The 15,690-nt window shown below is 39.5% G+C and overlaps 1 protein-coding gene across 1 annotated transcript in view; it reads right to left on the bottom strand.

The window, feature by feature from the left end:
- KCNB2 (potassium voltage-gated channel subfamily B member 2) overlaps positions 1 to 15,690 on the bottom strand; it is a 189,549-nt gene that overhangs the window by 155,120 nt on the left and 18,739 nt on the right. The gene's annotated exons all lie outside the window — the stretch shown is intronic.

Raw genomic sequence — 15,690 nt, 5'->3', positions numbered from 1 at the left:
TCTACACAGGGACTAAGATTTTTGCCAAAGACCTTTGATTCCAAAGGACAAACAACTGAGATTATTTTTATGTAGCAGATTTCCTAATCACATACTGCCCTGGCTTCCCTCAGTATATATGAAATTCTCTAACCACTGCCATATTTCATTATGTCTAGACTTCTGAAAGAAAACTTTTATTAAATCTGTGTCAAAAATCTGAAACACGAGAATTCAGATACGAAAAATACAAACTCTCCTTACAGTATTTCAATTGTTCCCCTATTTTTACTCAAAGGTTTTATTCTATTCTAAGAACAGTACAAAAATTACAATTTTATTGATTAAATGATTTTGAAAATGGTGAGGTGTACCTCTAGTTACAGAGAGTCAGAAGGGAAATTACTGGACTGTCATGTTCTCTCCAGGCTTCAACTTGTTCCCTATGGTTGTCAGACTGTATCCATCTATCTGAGAAACTGCAGGGGTGGAAGCAAAGGGGTAATTGCCTTTCAAAGGAGTCTTGGTGTTTAGCTGACACCTAATAAAATGAGCATCTGTATGACAGAAGGAGCACTACTGCACAGTGCAACAAAGAGGGTTTCCACATCAGCCTTGTCTGAAAGCAGCCCTGACACAAGACACTCCCTAACACGTGCCCGCTCAATATTTGCTTTGCACAAGGACTATGATTAATGAAAGCTCATTTCTTTGCTATTTGTCAATGATTCACACTAACGCTCAAAAGAAAATTCTCCTTTATTTCTCAACAACAACATTTTATGGCCTTGAGAAAGACAAGTAATTAAATGCTTTCAAGCCACAATAAAAGCCCAGAACAACAAAACACAAAAAATCCCAAAGCTCTGATAAGCAGCAGGCTCAAAGGATCAAAACCTGGCTTTACTGAAGAAAAACAAGGTTATCTTGTGTGGCTCCAGCAATGCAGAGGAGATGGAAACCAGCTGTGCAGGAGCAGTGCAGCATCACCTTCTGCGGTGCTGGACACAGACTCCAGCTGCGCTTTGTACTGGCCTCAGAACAGGGGGAGCTGCTGGCATGTGCAGAGCCAGGGAGGGACACATGTTCCATTTTTCTTGTCATTTCCCTTGGGTGTCTTTTCATAACTACATTCCTGCTAATCAGCTTCACCTCGGAGTTGGGCAGGGCAGCTAATTCCCCTTCAGGCTGCAGAGTGACAAGAAGCCCCTACAGTCGCACCTTGTTTGACCAACTCTTTGGGTATGAGCAGCACAAGGACACACAGACTCACTAAATGAACTCAGGCAAGCGAAATTGCACTGTTTACCAGAAACAAGCAAACACAAACCTCAGCTAAGTGGCCATTTGACCTTCAAGTACACAAAATGCAGTGTCCTCTCATTCAGAAAACTCCCGGCACAATGCAGTGGTGGGGACATGAAAGAGGAGTATGAGCTTTCTCATAGCTGAAATTGTCCATGCTAGGGCACAGCAACAGCTCACCCACACAACTTTTTATCACACATCTCGAAGCACCCAGTGCCAGGAAACACCCAATGCCAGGGAGAGTACAAAAGGGAATATCTCATAAGGTCTAAACATCTTCTCTTTATTATTTGTTTTTGCACTTGTAGTCTTTTGGTTCCCTTCAGCTTTTCACAATCCCTGTCCCGACCCAGATGGAGCAGCAGATAGAAGAGCTGCAGGTTTTCATTCTCTCTGTTTAGATCAGGGATTGTGGGTTCTTCCTGATAGTGTGAGCTCTTCTTCCTAAAGTATAGGAACTTTACTCCAGTGGGAAATTTCCTCTGTCATTCATACATACTTTGTACCTTTATATTACAGGATTTCTTTCCATCAAGGCTCTGAAACACTTACTTGACTGACATCCTCAAATAAAAGTAGGCATTTCACTTCATTTGCCTTGTTTTTTCAAACCTACATGGTTTACATAGCACCTTAATATATATTGATCTGTCTGTTTTACCATATTTGGCTTAATTAGAACTTTGCTAGCACTGGGGTTTTTTATTGACATTTTTCCTATTCTTATTTAGGTGATAGGGTTTTTTTACTTTCTCTCAAGTGGATGATCACCAGGATTGTGTGTGCTTTTTCCTTGCTTTTTTTTTGTAAAAAATTTTCATGATGTCTTCTGTTCACTTTTTTGTGACACAGAGCAATAACTAAATGCAATGTTAAGTTAAGAATTTATTGAAGTTTACCTCCCACATCAGTTCTGTTTTTCAGAATGCCCAGTTCAGACATTCTCTGAGCCGTACAAGAGTGAGAAGTTGGAAGCAGATAATGAAAAAATGAAGGCAAGTTAATTCACAGAAGTTGTCTAAGAAAATGCCAGGCACTATGGAACCCTTCAGCAGCCCAGCCACAGTGCTCCAGTGGCACCAGCTACTGTAACCATGTTGCTGCTGGATGCCATTTGCTGCATCTAGGTCTTCCCCCCTCCTGCCCATCGCTTGCTCAGCCTGCGAGCTCTCTGGGATTGCACACAGATACTCTCTACTGGCTGGTGCAGCTTGAGAGTAATGGAAATGAACTGTGACCACGAGTCACAGTGAACAGGAAAGAAATGTCTCCATCCAGACAGCAGCTGCAGGACAGGTCCAACAAGTTATTTACTGCTCTGAAAGTCAAAACTGTTGTCTTGAGTGAATACACAACAGCCTCCTAGTCCCTCCTTGTCCACTTGCAACAAACTCTGTTTCTTCTCCTTTACAATATGCTGAACCAAAAATTTGGAAGATGCAGAACGCCGTGGATGGAACTTCATGGAGAAATCAAGTATCATTCAGTGTGCTGGTCCCTCCACAATGCACAGCAACACTGAAGCTGTCAGCATGGCCCTGCATGCAAGTTAATAACTTTTGCCTCCTAACCAAGGTGAATTACTATGAAAGTAGGACCAAAGGGTGATCCAACAATCAGGCTTCCATTCCAGGCTAAAGCAGCTGGAATTAATTTAGTAACTTTTGCCCTGCAACCCATTTCAGAATCTGGAAGAAGCTGCCTGTATCCATTATAAACTCTTGCTGTCAAAAGTGTACTGGAAGTGTAGGCAGATTGCAGCATCTCAGAAGAGATATTTAATATTTGCTTACCAAAGCCAAAAGACCAGGATGGAATTAAGAATCAATGACTATGGATAAATATCTAAAGCAAAATCTGGATGCCTTTGAAGACTTTCTTACACTTTTATCTCAGCTCTTAGCATTTGTTTTTGGTTTTCCACCCACAAAGTCTTTTTTATTGACTGAAATTAAATATTAATTCACTTTTCAAGATACACTGTAGAAACCTGATCAAAGCAAATGGTTACTATAATAAGTAGTCCTTAAATTCTATAAATATAAAGTAATTTAGAAATTTTCTTCTAAACTATAGCACTGAACTAAACATGTCGAAAGGCTCTGGGACCAACTGACATGTACACCATTACACAGACACACCCACAATATATTGGCTAAAATAGCTTATTTTCTATTAAAAAGAATAGAAACAAGGCAGCTGTGTCTCTTAGACTTGTAAGCTTTCAAATCTCTGTCAGCATTATTAAATGAGGACACTATTTAATGACCAATGGTATGAGTAATTATACCTGCCTGTTCTAAGTCTAAAATATTCAAGACCAAATTTCCACAGAAATAAAAGATGTTCCAAGTGAAAGATCTGGATCCAGATTCCCAATTTGTCAGAAACTTTTTGTGGGACCTTAAAGCAGATGCAGTGAACCTCAGATCCACGACTGTACAACAGGGCTTCCCTACTCTGTCAAATGACGGTAAATCTCAAATCACTTCAATATTACAAGGAACTCAGTACTAAAACGATGACAACAGGGAGAGATGAGAACATACATCTGCTTGTCTGCATTTAATTTGTAAGCAGGGCTCATTAACTTTGCTTCTCACATACAACAAAATGCTCATGCTTTCTTTAATAGATGTCTTTTCACGCCAGAGGTAAGCTTGTGGCACTAAATCTTTACTAGGATTGATTTACACAACAAAAAAGATGAGAATATTCTCAGGCACAATGTATATCCCTCCCTGGGGTGTCTTGGTTTTGGGTTGGTGTGGTGACATGCTGATGTGACTGAGCTCAGCACCCCACTTTGCACGGTGATTTTTGCATGTATACGCCTGGCACACACAGAGAAGCTGTCAGGAAACAGGCAGGAACAGCTGTCCCCAGCTTACTTTAAAATTCTGACCTACACAGCTGGGGAAAACACTGCTTTGCTTTCACAGAAGGAATAATCTCACTCACAAGTAGGCTAGCCATCAGACCTCCTCTCTCAGGAGATGGCTGTCACTACTCTGAAGTTCCTTGTTGTGAATTAAGGCATGGCAAACTGGAGACCCTTTGTATGGCCACTGCCTATGACTGAAAGGTCTGACAATAGAAACAAAAGCTACTTGAGATACTGTGCTAAGATTTTTTAAAAAGAAAGGAGTAATAATGCGATGGGTTTTAGGAATAAAAACCCTAATAGGCATTGGGATTTCAATACATGCAGATACTTGCTGATTATATTTCTCCTATTCCCTACCCTGTCCTTGGTCTTCTTTTCTGATGATCGTTTCTAGCTTTGGAGAAATTATCTGGTGACTTGGACTGCCTATTTATTTTCTTTTTTATCTTTACCATAGGAAGCAATGCCAGCTGTACAGCTGACATTAGATCACTTATACAAGGTGCAATTTATTTATGTAAATCGCATATGTTATTCCAGCTAACATGCATCTTGCTCCTGATACAGATTTCCTGCCTTTGACACATGAGCCAGCCAGGGCTCTGCCCCCCTACCCTGTCCCCAAAACAGGCTGCAGCCCAGCTGCCCCCAGAGCAAGGCCTTGTGCAGAGCCCTCCACTTGCCCAGGGCTGTTTTCTGGTGAGGCTCCATGAAGCACCAGCTGCAGTGCAGAGGCTGAGCTCTCATCACCACCAAGCCTGGTGGCCTTGAGGGTTTCCTATGGTCAAAGGACAATATGGACACAGACACTATTGTGCAGAAGAAGCAGAGTGCACTTGCACAACTGGGACTAGAGATCTTGTGTGAAAGGGGAAGGAAAGACTGCTTTTGCTGTTCAGACACAACCTGGCTCTGTGCTTTTTATGTTCATTTTGATCTATTATCTCACTCCCTTTTTTTTTGAGTACTGTAAATGTCCTTTAAAAACTGTGTTTCAAAATAGCACACTTAAGTCTAGAATCTACCTTAGCTGTGACAACTTTCCAAACAATGAATGCCAAAGTATTTGACATCATCAGCATTTTTCATCCACAGAAAAATGTATCTTCTTTTTTTCTTACACGCTAGATCAGTGTTAAATCAGTGCATATCAGAGTCAATGGTTGGTCACCCGTCTTCTATAAACATGGAGATCTCAGGTGACTTAGGTGAACAACCCTCTGGAGGGGAGCTTTCATTCCAGAGAGGTTTTAAAACAATAGTTATGGTGATATTAAAAAAAATAATTAGCAAAAATGTAAAAATGCTGTGAGATTCTTTTGTTTGGACCTAAAGAAAAAAGAAAGACTCACTTGACTTCTGATTGCCTCCTTCATGCATTTACAATACAGAAAAAAAATGTAGTTTTGGACAGATGGGAAAGGAAAAGGGGAAATCCAATTAAAAACCTCCATTCTTCTTTTACATTTTACTTATGTAAACTCTAGGCAGGTTCGGTACCGTTTCTGTGCCCAGAGGTGCTGTTTGTCTATGGCACAGCACTGAAGAACTGTTCCTCCATCCATCATCACTGGGTTGGAACAAGGAAGGATTGCCATGTGTGCTCCTGCAGCAAACTGATGTGCCAGAGGGATCCACGACTGGCACACGTGTAAGTTGCTCCCCCTCTCAGGAACATTCGAGTTCAGCCTAGTTCCCAAGGGATAATACTCCTTTTCACACAATTTGAATATGAGAAAAGGTGCAAAGCCTTTGAATGTTTTATTCCCATCTTCCATTTCAAAAATGGAGGGGGCAAAGGCATCACAGAGATTTGCAGTTGGGCCTCCTGCTCACAGGGACTCAGGTTCTCCTGCTGTTCCCATGCTGACTTTCAGCTTGGCTTCACAAGCAGGAGACATCTGTGCCTGCCCCGTGCCCTTTCCAGCTGCCTCCTGCCCTCCAGTAAGGCCCTGGGGGAGGATGCCTCCAGGAAAGATAGAGGAAGCCTCCATGAAAGCAGAAAAACCCTCCTAATAAATGCACTCACTTAACCACCTCTCTGTCACACACAGCCTCCTTCTCAGGAACATGGGCTTAGGTAAGGGCTGGGTTTTGTTTTAAATCCAGTTAGAGAGGAAACTGATGCTGGAGTTAGAAATGCTGAAGTTACAAGCATCTGAATCATTATTGCTGAAATGCTTCAGACGTTATCACAGATTCAGTGCAATAATGGATATTTCTAAGATTAGGTTTTTCCTTTCAATTTCATACCCGCCTAAACTAAAAAATTTGTTTTCAATTAACAACAGAAATCAGACTGAGAGGGGACACCTGTGAGTCAGACATAGCAGCTCTCATCATCAAAGCATCTCATCATCATCAAAGGAAATTAATTTGCTTTCAGAAAAGAGGAGTATTTCAGAAGAGTTTATTCTTCATACAGACATTACTAACATCAGTTACACAATATTGTAATAAGACTTGTCCCACCATTCTGTGTTAACAAGCACTAAGAATGCTTCCTAAACAGCACATCTAGCCCTCATCTACTCCCTCTATAATACACTCATCAAGCAAATTATTTTTCAGTCCAAGAGCTCTCATCTCTATCAGCTACTCTAATTAAAAGACCCCCTCTTCAACTTACTTATTTCATCCAAAACTACACATACAAGTATGTAGCAAACTGTGTTGATTCTTCCTAAATTCAACAGACTGAAGGAGCACTGAAAAGCTAAGAGGAATTATTCACTATTGCACTATTACTGGAGCACCTACAGCATTTTGAGTAAATTTGTCATACGTGGTTTAGAATTAAATCCATGAACACCAGCCTCACCATCAGGCAGGGGAATATATCAATCTAAAAATGCAGATTACAATAAATTAGTATCAAGTTCACGGAATTATTGACCTGACTGATGTGTCCATCCTGCTGCAATTCTAAAAAAGGCTGCAGAGTTCAGTGAAACAGGACTGGCCTCATCCTATTTACTCTTTTCATATTACATATTTTGCCTTTTGTGCTAAATGCAGGTAGCCATAGCCTAAAGAACTTTGAAGTCAATGGTAGTGCTACAACTGAATTAAGGGGCACTAACCAAATTTTTCTGTGCTATCATCTTACAAAATGAAACTTTATGCATACGTGTATAGACCCCAGACCAAGTTACTTTTGGAACAGTTTTTTCAAATAGCATTTAACTCCACAAAAGAATTTATATCAAATTTTTTAAAAGATGACACATGAAAATACAAAAGCTTTGTGAAAGTAACAGAAATGGAAATGAGTTCCCAATTTTTCTCAGAATAAGCCTTTAGCACATTTATCAGTCTTCAAAAGAACCACCTTACCTACTTGTTTTAGCAATACCCACTGTTCTCCAGAAAAACCTCCCCCAAAGTCAAATACACTTCAGTGAAACAGAATAGACAGATCATCCAAGGATCCTTCAGTAAGCAATCCAAAAGGAGGCTACAGTGCTTGGGAAACAAACTGTGTGAACGTGAGTTTGTAACAACAAAGCTTGATGTCATTTCTGTCTGTCATAGAAATCCAACTGACTGAAAGAGTAGGAAAAATTGAACCATCTCAGGAGTTAGCCAAAAATACCATCCCCAGAAATACATGAAATCACAGCAAGCTTTACTGTCCCAAAGCATGCCAGCAGCAATCCCATGCAATGGGGCATTCTGCAAGTGGCCAGTGATACCTGAAACTGTCACTGCCACTCAGCTGACCTTGAGATAGCTCTGGCTTGTGCCATACTGGAGCTTTTTAAAGCAATGTCTAGCCCTTGTGGCTGCATCAAGGGGGACTCGATGGTGGATGACTGAAGCCAGTGAACTCTGGATAACCAATGTGCCCCATCATCCCAGAGTGAAGCTCATTGCTGCCTGGGAAAGGAAAGCTCCCTCTTTAAGAGCTGTTTTGTGAAGAACAGCTCTTTTTGGACTTTTCATTATCTTATCTTTTAGAGACGAGGACAGAATAGCTTAGAAAACCCCAGAAGATTTTTTATTAGTTTGATGAAGCACCAGTTTTTAGGCAGAAGCTTAGGGGAGCACAGCATCATTTGTGCATAAAAGATTCTCTGAGGAATGAACTTGAGCCTCAGAGGTCAGGTAAGACTAAACTCAGGAGTTCACCTTTTCATTCAGATAAAAGCTTCCTCAGATTGCAGGTTTGTATCCCATGGCTCCTGTCTTTCCCTGCACTTTATAAGAAATCCTGTATGAATATTTATTACAAGTAGCTACAAGATGATTTGAAAATTCAGCAAATATGATTCAGGCAGTTTGTAGGCACTTAAATACTGAAAGAAAACTACTGCCCTGATAGCTTCAGCCATCTCACATATCTTCTTGATGTGCAATATTGTGAGCAATTTTTTTAAATGGCTCAGCTGTCAGTGTTGTATACGCTTATGTATAGTGTATGTGTAGGATAAACTCCAACAAATCTAAACACTTATTTTGGAAATAAAGGCTAGTTGGTAATATTTAGAATTAATGGTTACAGTGCCAAAGTAATCATGCTTTTCAAAGATAACTTGCCCCCTTTCATGGCTGCTCAAAAACCCCAGAAGAGCTGTCTCAGGTATGGTATGTGGAGTACAGGTACTGCCTCACCTATAATGCTGTAGCACTCATGTGGAAAGGATACTGCACATTTATGAAATTATTTAAAATGTAGAACTGTTTTCTGAGTCCAACCTAGTGTAAATCAAATTCACTCATCCCACCTGAAACCCTGGCCTTTTTTCATGCTTCCCTGAAAAGAGAATGACCAAGGCATGTTAAGAGCAGACTATGGAGGCTTCATGTAAGGGCTGTACTGGGATCCTGTTTTAATCTCAAAGTCACTTGGAACAGCTGTGCCAGTGTCACTTGCTTGTTTTCAATATTCCCCAAAAGGACCTGGTTTTCAGTGCTATGTGTCAAATATTCACATATCTTCATCAAGTAGAAAACTCATGAGTCTGCCATATGTCATGATAAATACCATGGGGTTTTTTTTCTGAAATAAAAAACATGCAACAGTCTGTTTGGCTTCCCAGTCATTTGGGAGCAACTTTTTGCTATTCTGCATCTTGCAACAAAATCAGAGAGCCAAACAAAGGCCAGTCTGCAGGGGATCATATAGATTTGTTTTGCCTCTCAGATCTACAAAAGCCAGACAGAGCCTGTTTATCCAGACAATCAGATGCAGCCCTTTGTGTCCCATAGATTTAGCCCGGATAAGGTTTCACCATTTAATTTATTAGTGTATCTCCCTGACATTTGATTCCTTCCAAATATCTTACATGAGAGAAGACAATACACTGGCAGCTGCTTATAAAAACATGGAACGGAAATGCAACATTTTTAGGACATATGATCTGCCTCTGGGTGAAGGGAAAGGCACAGCAGCCTGGTCTGTCCCCTAAGGCATTACCCAGCTTAAGTGACATGTCACAGCTGAAAATCCAGCTCGTGAGATGCCTCTGATTTTGTGAGAGGCATGCTGTAACGCCCAAAACATCACCCTCCTAACCAGAAATACTGCAGGACATATTTTAAAAGATATTTACAATTTTTGCTACTCTACACTCAATAGATGGTAACAGCATAAAAAAAGGATATGATCAGTGGTAAAAGAAGCTGTTGTTGTAGTTAAATTACTCTCCTAAGTTAAATTAAGTTAATTTGCTCTCCTAAATTAGGGAAGCAAGGTGCTGGGTAAATTGGAATAAATGCTTTCTCTCCATTATAGCAAAGGATAGCTGTTCTCCCGCAGATGGTACCTGCTGGCAAATCCTGTGATATCATATATTCCAAATATATGATATTTTGGAATATCATATAGTCTAAAACCTTGTAGGTTTCTCTGTGCAAGAGCTACTGTGCAATTCTGTGAATGGTGTCACAAGTGCAGGCATATTCTTTTTATTACTTTAAAACTTTGTTTTGCAAAACATTACCAGTTAGATACTATTACCAAATACAAAAAATGGATTTCCCCAATTTTTAAAATAATTATTCTTGACTTTTTCTTCACCCTTTAACAAGACTCATCATGAATCCCCTTTGATTTTCCTTAATTTATCCATAAAACCACAGTCAGTGAAGTCCCTTTTCACAGCTACAGAAGTAAAGTTCTCATCCCTTTGTTCATACAGGGAATGGGGATATTCCCTGGTGCCACTGCTTGATGCCAGTGATGGACTGTTATAAAATGAGTCACTGCATCTTTGCCCTTGGCACTGCTTCCACAATTTCAGCATCTGTTTTACTGAGAATTAAGTGCCAATAATAAGCAAGTCAGTTCAAAGGACATTCTACTCATTACAATAGCAGTTTTTAGAAAGTTTTTTAATAAGTTTGCACACCACTGATAAAATCCCAGGGCTGAAGGGAATCCATATGTAACTGAGGTACTGAACACCTCTGAAGCAAGACAGAACAGATGGTAGCTGTATTGCCATGACACTAAACTGACCAAAAATGCTGAATCATGGGTTACATGATACTTGATATAAGAACTGAAAAGAAGGGAAATAATCTTTTAATGACCACCTCAGCAGTGAGCATATGTAATTTCTTCAAACAAAATCAATTAACTACTGCCAGTCTTCTTTGTTCCTTGATATAATATCTATTGAAAAAGCAATAAATTCACTTATCTTTCAAGACATTAAAACACTTGAGTTATTAAATATGAATGACTAGGATCCAATATAATCTCCTTGTCTTACAGTCACATTGACTGACTTTATCGTTTGGCACAAGAAATAACTTCACCTTAAAAGCAAAGAGTGCTAATGAGTCTCCTTGGAAGAAACAATTGTGAAATGAAGACACCTATTTATTACCAGTGACCATTCTCTGTGCCTTACCACAACTTATTTTCAGCAGACAAATTTCTATAAAGTATTGGGAGTGACAATGCAAATGATATTATTCCTAGTAGTCCATTTGAATAAAGGTTTCTGACAGGATTGCCCCCAAAAATAAATTTAAACCAGAGGTTGGACAGAAGTTCAAGTCACATACCAGCTAGAAAAGAACACTTATCAAGCCCTGAGGTATATCACAACATACCAATAAGCTAAGTTTTTCTGAAGTACTTTGAGTGTATGTGGTTACCTTCAACCCAAAAGGAGCCAGTAGCATGCCATTAATTAGGGTTTACCCCTGAATGAACACTGGGACAATCCAATTTATGAGGACTTGCAAAGGAAAAATGAAGTGTCCTTTATGGCACTCTGCTCTGTTCTGGTCATGCATAGTGACTCTGCTAATTTCCACTCACTCTAAGACCACTTTTAAGCTGCTCTGCAAGGAATAGGCATGAGAGTCAGTGTGAATTATACATAAGACAGTGGAAAGTAAGAATCAGGCCCCTAATGTAAAATAGGTGTCTAGCCTCTCTTGGCAAGTCATTGTGGCAAGCCCAGCCAAAATGCACGTGCAGCTAAATAAATATTGGTGGCCTAAATCTCCTCTTGTGTGCTCCTGCTTTTTTTTTTCCCCACCCCAAAGGAATTTTTTTTTTTTTTTTTTCACAAAAGGGATTAGTTACTCAATACTGCTCACAAAGTCCTCGCAATTTCCAGTCAGGCTTGGGATAATTATACCTTCTGTAATCCACAATCCACTAGTTAGCTGATAAATTAGTATGCTTTTTACAAAGAAGTAATACTCATGTTACAATTTGTAATGCAAACCAAAAGAAAAAAAACCCTGAAAACTAACCCAAAGAAAGACAGAAATCAATAAAATAAGGCAAAATCAGCCATGCAGTGAAACAGAATTAACAGAGAACACTTTCAACCTTATCAGGTTTCACTTTAAATTAAGCAAACCCTATACTGCAGAAACACAAAGGCCAATGTTTTACCCTTCTGTGTATGTACATCAACAGGGGTTATGCAAAAATTCAAGGACAGAATGTGACTGAAAAGTAATTTTTTTAATTACTTTTTACTACCTTTTATACTTGATCAGTTAGTAGTCACACTGAGTATGATGCAAAGATTCATATGAGAAAAAATAACTTGCACAAGAAAGAACTGTAGAATCAATCACAATCAATTGCATCCTAGTTGTATTCAAAGGGGCAGCATGGGATATAAAGCACAAATTGGAAAATCTCAGTGATATTTGTTGATAATGTTACTGTAATTAAAATACTCTTGTAGATGAAAGGTGATAAGTCACTATCAGATATCTTTAGACAGACATAGGGTCTTTGTTACTCCTGGATATTCCACTTATTTCTCGCTTCATTCACTCTGTATTTACGGTAAAACATCTCGACTAGAAACATTCCATATTTATTTAGGATTTAGCCCAAAAGAACTTCATCAGTATTAAAAAACAGAGAAAATAATCAGGCTATTGGGCCCAATAAGCAAGAATGAAAGGAAGAGCTCATGCATTAATGCTTTGAATGACATACTAAATGTATGGGTTCATTTGATTGACATTGATTCCAAAGTAGGGCTCCTTTGATTTTGAGAGCACTGCACAAAACAATATACCTCAGACGCAGCTGACAAGGCATCAGCTCAGTTCAACAAGGTGCTGAACCATAAACACTGATGCAATCCAGCTGCACAAAGTTCACATCTGACTGAAGTCAGTGCTCATTCTGGTATCTGTTGAGGACTTTTATACTACTGACAGGTTGGTCAGAGCTGCTGCTGCACTAAGGAGGCTGTTAAAGGTCCAGCAGCTGCAAATAGAAGACTAAATTATGACTGATAGCATAAGTAAAATATTTTTTTTAAGACAGTTTTCACAAACTACTGGTTACACAATAAGTATAAATAAATGCCTGGTCTAAAAACTCAGACGTTATTCTGGACCAAGGAATGCCAGACACATACAAAACTCTGTGGTTTGGGGACCAGGCTTTGGGACTTCTCTGGGATGTAACATATGCAAAATTCCTGTCCTTCATAAATCCCAGCGCTGCTTCTCATTCCATAGCACTGCATGTCTGAAATGGCTGGACTTCTGCACATCTTTATCTTAATCCTACTTAAAAAGCTTATGAATGAGAGCACTGGAAAATGGAGGCAAATCCTGTTTTCCTCAGCTGAAATGTCTACTGACTTCACAATTGCCTGCTGAATTCCTGGGATGAGGACTAAGCAAGAATAGCTGGGCCTCTGATGTGGTAATTGGTGACTGAGATGAGGTGCACATCTGCATTTACTAAATTAAAAAAACTCAAAAAGTTCAGTGTGTCTGTACTGTGCAACAGTACTTGACCTATTCCTTTTTTTACTGGCTAAACATAGTTTTAATTTCTTGCCACACATTCTTCTTGCTTTTTCCTATTGATTGTGGCAAATCCTGTAAAATACATGCTGCTCATTCACTGTCACCTTGTTCTGCCTCACCTTGCTGAAGTCAGTGGCAAACCTTTACTGACCTCGAACGGAGCAGGATTTGTCCTGAGATGCCTAATCCAAAGCAGGACTCCCTCTTAATTCAGTAAGCTTTGGATCAGACCTAGAAGAGTTCTTAGCAGAATCAAGAAGTGGCAAGACACAGTCACATATCAAAACCACATCCGAGTATTTATCTCACATTTCTAATCTTTGATGTGAAAGGGATTAAAAAGCAAGCTGTTCCTGTCAACTGCTCAGATGCCACACAGGATATAAATGACTGAACAAGCACCTACAGGATATTTATGCACGCTCATATGGTTTCATTTCTTCAAAAGGCAGCTAATATTTGAATTTGAGGCTTATGGTAATATTTCCTCACTTACTTCCCAACTTGCCACTGTCAAAATCCCACCATCCTTTCTACTCCTACAGAGGAAAGAAGATGGTTCCGCCTCTTGTCTCAGGACCAACTAGAAACTTATTTGACCAAGCACAAAAATGAAAAATCTAAAAAAGATGCATTCTAAATACTTCAGACAGCACCTTGCCACTGATCCTAACACAATCTGTTTCAAAGTGCATCCAACTGACTCCACCATATCTTGTTTTATGTCACCTAAGGTCAAATTGTGATGGTCTTTGCCCCCCTTTATGTCATTCAGCCAAGTTTCTATAGCTGCCTGAGCTGCCATGGGCGTATTTGACTATCATTTTGGTTCATATATGTATTTACAGACTGAAGGTGACTAGATAGAGAAACTAACCACATGAATTATGGTGACTTCTAGCTACCAGAACCACAGAAACCACACCAAGTGGCATTAACTTAGACAAAAGGCAATTGAAATAATGAAAATCATTACAACATGTATACAAGTGCAATGTGAAACTCCCTGTAGCAAGAAAGATCTATAACATTGAATCAAATTAGGCCATGAGAGGAAAAGGAAATAAAAAGGTAAAGAATAATTATTTAGACATCTGGGGAAATTGAAGAAACAGCCACATTCATTTGCAAAATCTGAGGAGAAATCTGCTCGGAGTGACCAAAGGGGGATTTTCTTAAAAGCTCAGGGTCAGCCCAACTGTGTAAGTTGTAAGAACAGTTTGATGAATGGCAGGCACTCATGCAAGTTTAACCCTCCTATATTTCTGCATTTATTCAACATGCAAATGAATGAAAGCGAGTCACAGGCAAAGAATGTAAAAATCAGTATATTACTTTTGTTTTATTCATCTGCTTCATCTTACCGTGTTGACTCCTACCTAGTCTTAGGAAAACACTAATTAAGCATATGTCTCAAGCCTTAGAGACAAGTGCCTTCGTTTTTGTCTATGAAAGAGGAAACATTTCACAAACAAATCTGCCTGCTGGATGTCTCTGCGGCAGTGTTCACGGCCAGGTGATCCCGCAGGCCGCGTGCAGTGTGCTTCAGCAGCGTGGCTCAGACAGGATTTCCTCCTGCCCGCATCCAGGAGGAGAGGTCTCTTATGGAACACACTGGTGACGTTTCAAGGCATGCAGGACTCAGAAGCTGGTCCCTGAGTCCTGCAGGCAGTGCAGAAGCTGTGTCACAGAAGTGCTGGCGGGGGCTGATGGATGTTAGCTTGCACCAGGGGATCACGGTGCGTAACACAGCCCCCCTGAACCCTTTTTGGCAAAACTTATGCCCATCTGCTTCCCCTCTGCTCTTTCTCCTGGAGAGGAACATATGGCCCAGAATATGTATACTGGAAGCAGAAAATTTATTCATGTAGTTTTCTAAAATATTCTGAATAAATTTATTCATGTAGTTTTTCTAAAATATTCTGAATAATTTCATTTTTCTCCTATAAGCTTTTATTCCACTTATGAACCTTAAATTCTGCCACAACATTTTTTTTTAACAAAGTAAGTTCCTTGCTTAAAAAGTTAGGTAGCTCACAATGAAAAATGAAAATTAAAAAAAAAAAAAAGTGTATTGTACCTCAACAGTAAGAGTTACTATTGCAAGAAAAATCTTTGCCAGAATTCTCATTTTTTTGTGCATTGCAGCATCATATTTAATACTTACCTTGGTCCAAGAACATTGCACCCAATAACAAACAACAAAAGAAAAAAATAAAGCCACAATTAAGCTTAACATGAACATCTAAACATCAAACATT

This window comes from Haemorhous mexicanus, chromosome 1, assembly GCF_027477595.1.
Source record: "Haemorhous mexicanus isolate bHaeMex1 chromosome 1, bHaeMex1.pri, whole genome shotgun sequence".
Taxonomy (NCBI): domain Eukaryota; kingdom Metazoa; phylum Chordata; class Aves; order Passeriformes; family Fringillidae; genus Haemorhous; species Haemorhous mexicanus.
This window is presented reverse-complemented; position numbering and strand designations above follow the sequence as displayed.